The 14905-nt window shown below is 40.5% G+C and overlaps 1 long non-coding RNA gene across 1 annotated transcript in view; it reads right to left on the bottom strand.

Annotated features, from left to right (window-relative positions):
- LOC311042125 overlaps positions 1-11786 on the bottom strand; it is a 172919-nt gene extending 161133 nt beyond the window's left edge. The window contains exon 1 of the long non-coding RNA XR_014600460.1: positions 11438-11786. This is a non-coding gene — a long non-coding RNA (uncharacterized lncRNA). The remainder of the gene's footprint in view (positions 1-11437) is intronic.
- Between the last annotated feature and the right edge of the window lie 3119 nt (positions 11787-14905).

Here is a 14905-nt window from a genome sequence, read left to right as displayed (position 1 = left end):
CACCTGCCTACTTCATCATTGGTGTGGGGAACAAGAAACAGATAATCATAGTGCATGCACTTGGTAAGGGGGAGGCTGCTGCCATGCCTTCTCTGGAGCTGACAGGGAACTTTGTGGGAGCCAATCAAAGTTGATAAGGCATGGTGTGAAAACATTTTTTTTATATATATAAATTGGCCAATATGAGCTTGTGGGATGTCTACCTAGTGGTTTGTGGGGGTGCCAAATCCATTCCAACCATCACTTTTAATAACAATGACTCCCAGGCCATATAATTGGCCAAGCCTACTTTTCAGGGGGCCTAATCATCAAATTGTGGTGGCCATAATTTTCACTTATATATATGATATATTTTGCTTGTTGGGGTTCCTAGAAAGTCAAAGGTGATGTCCATATTTGTGCTGTCCAGAAATTCATCTATTACCATGGTGCAGTCAAGGTCAAGGTAAACTTTATTGTCCACAAGGGAAATGTGGCTTGGGCTTTCACCCCTGCTGCAGCCACACACAAAACATCAGTGACAAAAGACAAAATACATAACAGGGGGGACAACATTACACAAGTGCACAGATAATGGTCAATCTAGTCTTCTCACAGTCAATGCTGTTTCAGAGCCTATTCAACATTTTAGTTGACACCGGTACAAACGATTTTTTAAATCTGACATAGTTCCATTTTGGTTTGCTGTACCTTCTCCCAGAGGGCATCATTACAAACTTACCATGTAGAACATGGGTAGCATCACTGACTATTTTCTGAGCCTGTCTTAACGTAGCCTGCTCGTAAATAGACTGCAGAGAGGGGAGTTGTCTTACTCCTATTATCTTCCCTGCAATCTGCACCAATCGGAGCAATTTGGACCTCAGTTGCACTGAGAGATTACCAAACCAAACTGTGATGCCAAATCTGACCAGGCTTTCCAAGACCGCTCGGTAGAACACTAGCATAACATTTTGGTCAACACCATGAACCCTGAGACGGCGAAGGAAATGCAGTCTTTGCTGTACTTTACTACAGAGACTGTCCACATGTGTATTCCACGTTAGCGAGTTGTCAATACTAATGCCCAAGTATTTATATGAGGAGACCTGTGAGATTGTCGAGTCATGCAAGCTATCCTCATTAGTATAATTTGCATACATTATGCAAAAATAACTTTTATTTAATTAGAATTATAGTGCATATAAAATATACACAAACAAGAAATTATTACCAAGTATAATTACACAAACAATAGTTCCGGGATCTTCCATGACACAGATGTTTGTAACTAGAGCCATATGAAATCCGTTTTATTTTTTTCCCAATTCCGTTTTATTTTTTCCCAAATTCTGTTTTTTCCATTTTAATATTTCTGAATTCTGTATTTTGCTTTTTATGCTCATTTTTACCATAAAAAAAGTGTCTGGTAAGTGGAAATGAATAAATGTTCAAGATATAACAGTCCATACATGGCCCTTGTTGTGTTATACGCAAAAATGTTCCCAAAATAATTCGGTCTAATTCGGTCTGAGCATGCGCAAAATGGCGTCGCCCATGTATTATTGTTTCTATCGTCTTTCTAAGACTATTTCTACGTGGATTTTACTGTTTATAAAGTAGGATGTGGCCATGCAAAATGGTGGTGTCCCGTGGATTTGTAAACATTTATGAACACATTGGTGAAGAAAGCTATTTGTAAGCAATTATTTTGCAGATGGCAAAAAAGGTTGGCATAATAACATTTGGTAAGAATATTATGATTATATTGTAATGGCAGCACTCATTTGCACACCAGCATGCCACAGGTACATGTGATCACTTTAAGAATAGTTTCATTATGATCCTTGACCCTCAATACATAGGTATAGACACTTATTTGTTCAGTTAAGTGCAATATTGGCTGATTTATAAATTCTATTATTCGCTAATGGCAGCACTAATTTGCATATACATGGGATATGTTGACAACTTTTTAACATAGCTCACCATTTTGTACAATTTTCTTCCAATCTAGAAACACTGATTAGAAGTATATTTCCGGGGGGTGCATGATACCTTGCATGTCCAAAATGGTTACTTTTCAGGAAATGGAAAAAAGAGTGTTCCAATGGATCCGATGTAGTTATTTAGTCTTTAGTCGCTCTTGTTAATACTTTTCTTTGGTTGAATGTTCATAAAACAAGGCGCTTGGGTGGTGCAGTGATAAAGTGCCTGCTCACCACCGCGTAGGTTGTGGGTGCATCCGGCTTTGTCGAGTGTCTACGGGAACACAATTGGCCTGTGCTTGGGGGGAGGGAAGCCGGGGGGGAGGGTGATAATTGTCACTATACGTAATCCTAAGGGTTGGGGTGGCACCTGTCAGCAGGGAGTGTTGAGCGGGAGGGGTAAAACGAAGGCTCTTTGTCCTCCCGGTGGGGGCTCCTCACTGGGGGTACAACACAGAAATGTGTGTCGGGAGGAATCAATTGACATAACGACTAAATTAGGGTGAAAAGGGGGGAATAAGCAATAAATAAATAAATAATCATAATTTGAAAACAAATAAAACACTTCCACCCTAGCATCCCTATTTTGGGCATGTCATTAAAGGTGATTTTTTTCTCAAAATACTTGGCTATTTTTGGTACTTTTGTACGACACACAAGAAATACGTATAAATATTAAATATGGAGATACGCAGTTTCTGCCCGACAGTGACAATATGCAGAAAACCTTAACCAAGTAGACCTGGAAAAAAATAAAGGTTGCCAACACAGGTTCCAAAGTCGGAATCAGACTTGATCGAAGTTGCACTTAAATGGTGGTTGCTGGCTGAGCCACTGGGGCAGCTCCTACCACTTCAGAATGATGATTGTACATCTCCCACTGCATGGTTTTGTCCTAAAAGGTCATGTGATGTGCACTGCTAGCTGAGCCAATACGGGTTAAATAAAAGTTTACAGCTAAGCTTTCAGGGGCTTTCAGTGTATGAGGCTTTCAAGGTTCCAGAGTCAGGTACAACAGTCATGGAAAAAAGGGGGCAGTATGACAGGGATTTAAACTCCAACCTGAAGAGAGCAAAGCATACGGGTTGGCACTAGATATCTCTCTTCCTCTCTCTCACTCTCCATCTCAGCCTCTGGTTAGCAATCTCTTTTTCTCTCCTGTCTGCAAACTGCTCTTCATTCTATTTCATTCTCTCCCTCCTCCTCCTCCTCCTCCTCCTCCTCCTCCTCCTCCTCCTCCTCCTCCTCATCATCCTCCTCCTCCTCCCTTCTTTCCTAGCGTTTTCCCTCCCTCCTTCTCTCCTTCCTTCCCTTTCCCGTAGTCTCTCTCCATTCTCCCTGCCCTTCCTCAAACAGTCCCCTGTGAGCAGCCACAAAGAAATAATGTATTCCTATCCCCTGGTGTAGGTATGTATTAGCATGCAAGCAGAACACGTTAACTTATCTCACTGCTACAGGCGGCGAGTAGTAAAACTAAGCTCTGATAGTTTCCAACAGGATGACCGCAGGATGTCTGTAGCTGGGAGAATTAGGCCTGTCGTAACGATTAGTAATGCTAGACCTAATGTTTTATCGCACTCCAATTTACTGTACTGTGCTCGCAGTGTGGTAGCGCGTATTAATACCTCACAGATATGCATGAAGAGAAAATCAACTCAGGATCAACTTCACAGGGAACATTTTCTGCCAACACAATGCACAGTGTTTACTTGCTCAACATGCTTAAGGTCCATAGTATTAATATATTATACCTGAATCTTGGTTTAAGGCTGGAGTGTGACTTTAAATGTATAAACAAGAAATATATGTGACTCTTTATTTGGTCATTTTTTGGTCAGTTTTGGTATTCTGTTTCTGAATTTAACGTTTAGATATAAAATAAAGCATTTATAAATTCATCAGTGACTTAAATCTATTTCACTATGCTGTTTAAAGCACCAATATGGTAGAGTATGTTAAATAATTCTCTGCCATTGACGTGGTTGACGTGTTTTTTTCCAAAGCCCATACCGCCATTGAAGGTTGTGGGAAAAAAAAGCCTGTTCACTTCTTTGTTATTCGATTTGGGAAAATGGCTTTTTCTCTGCTTTCTTTTGTTTTGGGGCGAAAACCGCCCCTCATATTACCTCTCTCCATTGGGAGAAGGACTTTCTGACTTAGATATTGCGGTTTTTATGATGGGTAACATAAAATGGAATTATAATGATCTCCATAAAGGCTTGGTTTTAAATGTCTGAAAACTAGCCCATAATGGCTGTAAGCTGCCTGTGATGAGTGGTAAAACTCAACCTGATAGTTTTCCTGAGGGTGAAAACAGCGTCATCTGAGATAATTAGACCTGTGTGAGCAATGATGACTAATCCAAGACCTAAAATATCATTCTACTGCATTCTGTACAGTAATATGTACATTATTTATTTGGCATTTGAGCAACGGAACCACCATTTGATGAGATTTAGACTCTCAGACTCTTGTCCACAATTCCATGCTGTACTGATGAGGTACCATTAGGAGAGATAACAGGCAAACGTTGATCAAAATAACAATTCTTTAATTAAGTAGATGTTTAACAATAATTTAACTCTTGAGAGCGTAAAATGAAACCGAATGGACCCTTACGGGTCCATTCGGTTTCATTTTACGCTCTCAAGAGTTAAAGATCTAATAAGGATCCATTGTGGTTGGTTACCAACTTTCCATCATTTAGCTGGGGACCACCTGGAACCCCCTCAAGGACCACTGGCGTACCCCAGACCACTTGTTGAGAAAATGCATTCTAGTATACTGCCACCAAAATGTGGAATGCCAGTACCAACAGACATTCTTCTATAGATGGCCACACACCGTAAAAATGCCATTGGATCACAAAACACAATGAGGCACATTTTAAGCTTAAATGACACACCGCCGTACTACGGAGTATAAATTAGGCTTTAGGCGGATATATTTTGTTGAGATCAAAACCATGACCAGTGTTAATGGGTATTTCTCCTTAAGGAAGGGATGTTAAGGTTCTGAGCTGGAGGCTGTCACAAAAAAACAATAGTGCTAATGTGGACTGCACTGGACTTGATTACACAATCACAGATATGTAATGTCATTGGGTTACACACAGTTATACTAGCAGAGAGAGGTCTGTGTGATGCTTATTAGGCTCTCAGTGCTGGGACTGTCACAACAATTAGCCATGCTCAGCCTGACGTTTCTGTTTAACTCACAACTTAATTAGCTGGGTATGAATTTGTACTAAAAGCCTGGCTCCCGGTTGTGCAAAAAATGACGTACATTATTATAATAGCAATATACAAGGTCACCAAATGCTTAGGAGAGGTGGGGCTGTATAATGATAGATAGGTGACTGATGTACACAGCAGGACTTGCTTAAACTTCAGAAAGTGAAAGTTATGTAGGATTACTTAAACCCCTTGTGGTCTATTTTTACACTCTTAAAGGAGTAGTTCACCCAAAACATTGCTTATTTTCTATCAATTACACGGCCCATGAAACCCTGCTGAATTCTTTTTTTTTCGTTTTTGTCGCATTCCTGAGCCAATAATTTGATGACCGGCAGTGTCTCCGATAAGAGACTCTAAGAGTCTCCCAAGAGTCTCGGACACTCCGCTGGTCATCAAATTATAGGCTTAGGAATGCGACAAAAACATCTCCATGAATTCAAGGCTTCATGGGGTGTGTAATAGGTAGAAAATGTGTACTTTTTTGGGTGAACTACTCCTTTAAGTGTTAAATAAACACTCTGGATGTAACTGTTTTAGTACATCCATTTCTTCTTACTGTCTTTAAAAACCATATTTAAAAACAACTTTTACTGAAACAGTGTTGAGCTAACTGTATAATTGGTTACACTTTAATACAGTAATGCATACTTCAAAATGACGCCATGCTTTTTAATTACAGGTTATATGCAATGTAATATGCGTGGAATAATAATGCAGGTCAAATTTGAGCAGAGATGGGAAAAGTACTGACTTTCTGTACTCGAGTAGAAGTACAATTACTTGTGTAAAAAACTACTTTGGTAAAAGTAGAAGTACTCATTCAAAAAGCCAAAAGATCCCCACTAAACACACGTCTTAAAAGCCCAGGATAAGTTTCCAAACTGTGATGTGAGGAATCATGCAAGTAGTCGACCCAACTCTTGAAATCAGTAAGTGGTTCTCAACCTTTTTACACTGAGTACCACCTCAGAAAATATTTGCTTCTCCAAGTAGGCTACCACCATTATGACTGATGTTAAAATACAGTACAATATGCAATACAATACTCAGCTATACTACAGGATACAGATACTGTAGGTGGGCACTAGGGACATCTGGGCACCTTGATGTAAAATTGGCTATTTTGTCCAAAATATTAAATAATTTAATATTTGAAAATGAAAGTAAAGTATACATGATGTGAACATGCACAGTACATCATTATCAGACTTATTTTATCCTTCAACTTCTAGTTTATGCCCCAAAATGACTGGATATACAGGTTTTGTAGCAACCTTAATTGTCGAATGTTTATGCATGTTCTAATCATATAGACTTTACTTTAGACCAGTGGTCTTCAACAGGGGGTCCGGGACCCCTAGGGGATCCTCGGAGCTACTATAGGTGGTCCGGCAAATCTTTGTGTGATAGGATTTTTTTTTTTACATTAACCACTTATGCCTTAACCCTATAGCATCCCTATTCTCAGGGGAACATTAGCCGAAAATAGCCGATCTACAACGCCTCACGCTGCAAGCTTGTAGATCGGCTATTTTCGGCAAAGCGGTTGGGGGGGAAAAGGAGCAAATCAAGTACTAAGTAGCCTATTGAAGGTTTAAGTGGGTAAATGTCTGAAATAAATAAAAAACATTAATTTACACAACACTGATGACAGCCTAAACTATATGAAATCTATGAAAAAGCTTAATCTGCAACACAATTTTATACAATATGTAGTGGGGGTCCCTGCTTCATCTCTCTCTCAGCTAAAGGGGTCCCTGCTTCATCTCTCTCTCAGCTAAGGGGTCCCAGCTTCATCTCTCTCTCAGCTAAGGGGTCCCTGCTTCATCTCTCTCTCAGCTAAAGGGGTCCCTGCTTCATCTCTCTATCAGCTAAGGGGTCCTTGGCCTGAAAAAACGTTGAAGACCCCTGCTTTAGACCATCTCCCCCATTCTTTTTTTTTTTGTTTACAGTTTGAACAAAATAGCCAATTTTACATCGAGGTGCCCACCTATCCTGTTACCAGATTACAGACAGACAGACAGACAGACAGACAGACAGACAGAGCAAGAGATAACAAGTTAACAACTGTTCTTCATTCAAACGCAGCAAGTGCACGCAGCAAGTGCACGCGCGCGCACACACACACACACACACGCACGCACGCACGCAGGCAGGCACACACACACACACACACACACACACACACACACACACACACACACACACACACACACACACACACACACACGCACGCACGCACGTGCGCACACACACGACACAGCTAATGACCGAAAAGTTGTTCAATCAAAGCTACAGTTTTGCGGACTTCTGTCTTTACACACACACACACACACACACACACACACACACACACACACACACACACACACACACACACACACACACACAGTAGGAGTAGCACTTTAGCCAGCATAATGAGATAATTAATAACCACTACTCACCTAATGCTTCGTAGTTTAAAAAAGAACACACTCCTCCCAACGTGTATACTGTGCATTGGTTAAGTCACATGAGCATGGTTTCATATCGTACTTTGGCCCGAATCCCGCGTTTATAATCCATGTGAGAGTTGTTTACATTTCCTCTGAGTTTACAGACCAGCGTCATCTGACAGCATTAACACACACAATTAACACACTTCCTCCAAAGACGAGCGGAAACGATTTCAAAATAAGAGCATATTGTAATATGTATATGATTAGTCATCACTAGTTTTATTTTTTAGTCTAGTTACAGGAAGTAGATACATTTGCAGCATGTGTCACACACCGGTGGCCAGAGCTAGTAATTGACGTAACGGCGACTGCATACATCATGAGCGCTTCTTTTCGTCTGATCTGCCGGCTGCCGCGCAACATTAATATTTAGCATTAAAACTAAAGTAACAAGCCTGTTTTGAAAATGTACTCAGTAGAAAGTACAGATACTTATACAAAATAAAATGTAACGGATACAAGTAAAAAGTAGTCAGAAAAATAAGTACTCAGTATCAGTAAGGTACAGATACTCGAAAAAAAGTACTTTGTTACAGTAACGAAGTACTTTGTACTTGTACTTCGTTACTTCCCATCTCTGAATTTGAGAGATGCTCAAGCTGAATTTCAGTATAGGATGTAACTCTGAAGGTGTGCCAACACTGTGCATGACTTTCACAGAACATTGTCTTAGGTCTCTCTGCATGTCAACTACTTTCCTTTTATTTCTGAGTCTGTTTTCACCATGTGAGCATCTGAGCATGACTTAATAAAGTATCCATGTTCCACCACTGACTTAAAAATGCAAAATGTTAGGTTCTTCTTACTGGATTAATTATTCATCTCTATGGCTCATGCAAAAGAAAACAAATGTCATCTCCCCTTGCTCTTCAAATGTCTTCCTTCTTAAGGTTATGCATTTATGTATGCTTGGGTATGATGACAGATATAATAGGTGCTGCTAACGATTCATTGTCAGCACGCACATAAGAGCATCATCCAGCTAAATTCAGCCTTTTGTTGTCAAAATAACAATTATTTGATTAAGTAATGATGCAGATGTTTAACAACAATCTAACTCTTGAGGGCATAAAATGGAACTCTCATTTAGCTGGTTGAGAACCACTGGCCTACACCATGTGCGCTTCCATGCGCGTGGCTAGGGGTTTGGGGGGGGGGGGGGCGGGGGGGCGGTGCTTGGATGCCGACAAATGTCCCTGCGAATTCTCATTGGCGGTCAATGACATCATTGATGATAAGGGCTGCGAGGTGAGGTAATTTCTCTCTCTCTCTCTCTCTCTCTCTCTCTCTCTCTCTCTCTCTCTCTCTCCCTCCCTCTCTCTCGCTCTCTCGCTCTCTCGCTCTCTCTCTCTCTCTCTCTCTCTCTCTCTCTCTCTCTCTCTCTCTCTCTCTCTCTCTCTCGCTCTCTCCCTCTCTCTTTCTCTCTCTGCCGTCTCCAGGTTACAAAGTCGAAAAGGGTATTTATTTCCTCGCTGTGGTGATGATGACAGCAGTGACAACACTGTTGGCCTATAGTGCATTTAACCTCTTCCTCTAATCGGACCTGAGTCACAAGCTGCATGTGCTTGAGTTGGACCACTGTTTTCCCCCCTACACCAAATATCTTCGCCAAAAATAGCCAATCTACAAGCTCACGATGCATCATGCATTATGAGCTTGCAGATCTGCACATTTTTTGTCAAATGTTCCCTGCAGAATGGGCATACTCCCATCTCCTTTGTGGAGCTTAATTTTATTTTACCCATCAAATAGCCTAGCTAGCCTACAACACCACAGTAGGCCAATTTGCATGAATCTACATTGCACTTCAAAATGTGATCTGAAGCAAGTTGACTACTATTATAGCCCAATTAAATGTAATTAGAAAGCATGTCCTCTGTGGCCTCTCAGTTGAGGAACTGGCCCCACCAACTTCATTTTGTCTCAACTTTCCATGTACTGTTGTTCTCATGTCTTACTAAATAAAGTACATCAATCAATCAAACTGGCTGTGTAGTGATAGGCCTGCCTACAGCAAAGTTTGATAATGAATGTAGCTTATTCTAATCACGATAAAAAAGGATGACAAACACTGGCACAGACACCTGTCTGGAATGTGCATCCAATTCAGCATGCAAACTGATTCATTTGCCAACTTTTCTTTTTGTTCCCAGTGGTGTAAAGTAACTAAGTACATTTACTCAAGTACTGTACTTAAGGAAAATGTTGAGGTATTTTTTTGGGGCGGTGTAGCCGCCCCCTATAAGTGAGTTTTGGACACCGACCAAAACATTTGTGTACCCCCTAACCCTTCCATTGTTAATGCAAATCGATACTTTTTTCATATCAGCCAATCACATTACAGCTAGTGTCATCACCACTAACTGTAATGTGATTGGCTGACTTTGCAAATTCAGGACTGTGATTGGCTAGCGAAACACATGACACATGTGCAGCCCTATGAATAGCAGTATGGACTTTAAAAAAAGTAATTTATCCTTTTTTTAAAGTGAGTCATGTTGTGATGACCACACACCGCCCACTTCACACTGGGTGTGATTTTTTTTTTACTTTACTTGAGTATTTCCAATTTGCAATACGTTTACTTCTCCACTACATCTCAGAGGCAAATATTGTACTTTACTCCATTACAATTATTTGAAAAGTTTCTAGTTACTTTGTAGATTTTGATTACAAAATATACATTAACCACTTCAACCCTATATACATTTCGGCCATTTGAAAATAGACAATCTACAAGCTCACAAATTGTGTCTCGCGACACGACGCAACGCATTGTGAGCTTGTAGATCTGCTATTTTCTAAAGATTTTTATACATTTGAAAACTTGAAATGGGACATTCTGCACAACGAGTACTTTTCATTTCGGTACTTTAAGTAGGCCTACATTTTGATGCCAATACTTTTGAACTTTTACTCAAGTACATTTTTAATTCCGGACTTCTATTTGTAACAGAGTATGTCTACATTGCAGTATTGATACTTTTACTTAATAAAACATGTGAGTACTTTTTCCACCACAGTTTGTTCCTAATCAAAGGCCTGTGCATCGCCTCAGTGCGCAGCAGCAGCGCACGGGGGTTGACACTGACAGCATGCTAACCAAGTGCTTTATGTCAGGTTCATAAAGGCAATCCCTGCGAAACGCGTGGCTCCACAAACCTGGCAATAAATCTGTGGATTATGATGCTCTTCCTGCAGGAACCATGCAGTCCAAAGGTGAATTCTTTATGGATGAACCAAGCGCGCAAAAGACACAACTCCCTCTCCCTGCATCCTATCCAAATTACCACCCTATCACCTCATGGGAGAATGCACAGAGGAATATTATAGGCTAGGCCAGTGGTTCTCAACCTGTGGACGGGACCCCCCAGGGGGGATCCCCACATGGTTTTGGGGGAGTCCCCAGATGACAGTGAAGTGACAATTTCACTGTCAGAAAAAAAGACGATTTCTGCATCAAATGTAATCAACAAAAAGAAAGAGGCAAACATTGTGAAAATAGCCGCAAAATAGCATAAATGTAATGCTTAGCTCCTACATTCCAAGTGCTTGTCAGTGTGTGTGTGTGTGTGTGTGTGTGTGTGTGTGTGTGTGTGTGTGTGTGTGTGTGTGTGTGTGTGTGTGTGTGGGGGTGGGGGGGGCGTTCCCGGTTCAAATATGATTATTTTGGGTGGACATTCACGGCCCTCCATCCTGCACCTCATGCACAGACATAGGCTACAGACAGACCTACCTGTGTTGTCGACAGACAGACCGGATCAAAAGACCATTATCCTTCTATCCTGGTGACTTTGGAGAGGACGTGCTGCATGGTGGACAGACAGGCCGACACATTTATAATCCCAGAGTGTTTTTATACTTTTCCATTCCAAAAGTATGTCGGAAACTGCAGTTAAATCCTTAAGAGTTCAGTCTTCTTGTTCTTCAAAACGAAAAAAACAAAACGGTATTCGTTTTAATCCTCCTCGTCCTCGTCCTAAAATCCAATTGGAAAGGTGACTTTTCGATATTATTCCTTGGTTTCCCCCTGCCTCTTCTTCCCGCAAAGAGAAGAAGCTTTGCTGCTTAATCTGCTGGCAAATCCCACCTGAGGATTCACAATAGAAAAGCAAGATGTTAATGAACGATTTGTAGTGGAAATAATTCAACCCTATATAGGATATTAGTGAATAATTAGGCGACTTTGTGGTGTAGGCCAATATCTTCAAACGCTAGAAGCATCACAAGGCCTTCTCAAGCTGTAAGAAGAGGGTAACTTAATATAGTCAAGTAATAACATACTTATAGCCTATCCAGACTATTTTATAAGTTTATAAACTAAGTATATTTAATATATATAGCAAATATATTTGACCTTTTAGCCTCAAAGGGATTAGTTGGTGCATAATATAATGCCATTTAAGACCTACACAACCAATTAGATTTATAGGGCATAAATTACTGTTCATTTCAGTATTTCACTCATGAAATAGTTTTTCAAATCTTTATCTGGGCCTAAAGCTGCATTATAAGTGTATTTTGTTTGGTAGTCTATCCTAAAGTTTGGCTACGAGAGCCTATATGATTTTGGACAAAGCCACTGTACAATGGAATGCAGCAAATTCAAACAAGTTGTTAGCCCCACCTTAATTAAAGGAATACGAAAAATAATATAAACAACCTCATTTTATATTCAGGCCCACTTCCTCAATAAATCCAAAATAAATTGTCTAAAAAAAATTGCAATTTTGAATTACTTTATAGAGGGGATACAGTTGTCTGCACTGGGGAAAAAGCAAACAAAAGAAGTTTATTAAAACATTTTTTAAGAAAAAATAAAAGCAGTATACTCGAAAATTATTTATGTCCCATACTAATGATTTTTAAACATCCAAAAAAGTGTTTTATTTTCAATTTGTGGTCATTTTCTGTTGGTTTTCTTTGTATGGACTGAGAACAAAGGGCATCGATGGAGCCTCTGCTCTAACAAAGAAGCTGCAAGGACTTTTTTACCTGTTGCTCTGATTCCACATTAAGCTATCACAAGTTTGTTGCCGATTTTCATAAAACTGAGCCATACAATCAATGCAACAACACACTTTACCCGTAAAACTGTAATTATCCAACGACAAGTTTCACTTTGTGTCACTGTGTTTCGTGTCAATTAGACCTTAGACACCTGATTGCGTGGGTCTTAAAAGTCTGACAAAGTATCAACTCCATGCAGCATGAACGTCAAATCCACCATGTCCTGCATGAGGGAAAATATGTATTTTAAACAAGCATTTGTCCCTTTTTTTGGGGTTTTAGCCTGCATGCGTAAATTCCCCTCTCCGCCAACTTCCCATCCAGCACCATCCAACTTCTGACAAGCAGCTGCTTTGTCTGATCGGCGGCGCAACAACATCCCCAAGAGACAAAGAACCAAGACAAGCACTAACTTCGTTTCTTTTCCCACTATGGCTCACATTTCGATTGAATTCCCATAGCATTGTATTTGAGGTGTTATTATGATGAGGCTGCATGCCTCAGCATCCCCAAAGTTGTGTCTCCTCTATGTACGCAAGTGGTTCTCAAAGTGTGGTCCAGGGACCCTTGAAGGGGTTCTAAAATGGACCCTTACAGGTCTGTAACTCTGACAGTTTACAAATGGTTCCATTTTGTATACTGTCAGAGTTAAAGGGGGTCCTCGAAATGTTAAAAGTTTTGGAGAAGCACTGCTCTACGCGCCCCGCATCAGACAAAGGAAAAGGGACCGCTCCTCTCTCTCTCCCTCTCCATAACTCTATGTCTCTCTCCCGCTCCGCTTGCTTTGTGTGCTCAACTTTGAGCGCTGACGCACCAACTATCTATCAGCAACTTTTTTTTATGGGAATCGAATCCCGAAAATCATTGCAAGAGAATTTTACCTGGAAACAACTCACCATTTTTGCACACCGGAGACTGCCTGTGTGTTCGTCGTTGCGTCCGTGGAAAAGTTTTAGAGGGCATGTTTAGCTTTGTGTTGTTAAGTCCCCTTTGTCTACACGTGTGATAGATACTAAAGGGCTCCTTGGCCGCGCCTTGTTCATTTCGCTCTCTGGGAGTCCCGCCCTCTCTCCAAATCAAAAAACTACACACAACATAACATAGACGGGGAATATTACAGCCATAATAGCATGTACAGCTTTTTATTGTCGCGGACTCGCGGTGTGTGGTTTTATTTATTTATTTATCTTTGTTTGCCTCCGGGCAGCATCTGGTGCGTTTTTTCCGTTAGTTTGGGGAAACTCTTTTCCCTGTTTGCTTATTCCCCGTTACCTGGAGCACTTGAAGAAAAGATTTGAGTTAAAAATGTTTGCTTTCAAAATATATATATTAAAAAAAAGACCCCCCCCCCCAATAGCAGATCTACAAGCTCATAGGGCGGCTAGCTCGTGCCTGGCTGAGCTTGTAGATCTGCTATTTTTGAATGGCCAAAGTATACATTAAGCAAAGTGATATTTCTGAGACGTGAAATCCCATTGCATGCTTTGCTGAGTGACAAAAGTTTATTATGCTGCTGACAGTATAGGCTATATGCTGTCCCCAGAGAGAGATGGGGAGCAGGGGAACAAAGGAAGATAGACAATGGAATAAGGTTGTCCCTGACTTGCACAGCAAATTCAAAATTAGATTACAATTGCTAGAAAAAAATACATCTGAAAACAGCATTTTGTATGTAGACTTTGTTATGATATATATTGTTGGTAAACACTGAACACAGTTTATAGACTATTCCAGAAATCATTTCTCCATAGCCTTTCCTTGAACCTTGGAAAAGTTTAATTTAATAATTAGATTTTTATTTTATGTCTTTTATTCTCAAGTTCAGAGAAAATAAATCTCCTCAAACATAATAGCCGACATTCATTTCACTTGAGAACATATAAGCCATGCTTGCTTTTACTCCTCAAATGGTGCAGTTCAGTTAAGCCTAATTTATTCTTCTTCATATATAGCTGGCTGAAAGTAACTGCTTTTCAAAACCACAAATTAAGAGAACTACAGCCGACTAGGTAGACTATGCCGATAACAGTGAGCGTGAGGGTGGGGAGTCACAGCCATCTCCCATTTCCATCCCTTAATCTCCCATGTCCTATCCATGACACATAATTATGTGCTGATGAGAGTCATTTTGGGGCACAGACAGGCAGGCAGTCATCATGCCTCTACATTCCGCACTCAGCTAAGCTGACACACA

Source organism: Gymnoscopelus microlampas, assembly GCF_963454915.1.
Source record: "Gymnoscopelus microlampas genome assembly, chromosome: 3".
Taxonomy (NCBI): Eukaryota; Metazoa; Chordata; class Actinopteri; order Myctophiformes; family Myctophidae; genus Gymnoscopelus; species Gymnoscopelus microlampas.
Note: the sequence above shows the minus strand (reverse complement) of the source record. Positions and strands in the feature narration are given on the sequence as shown.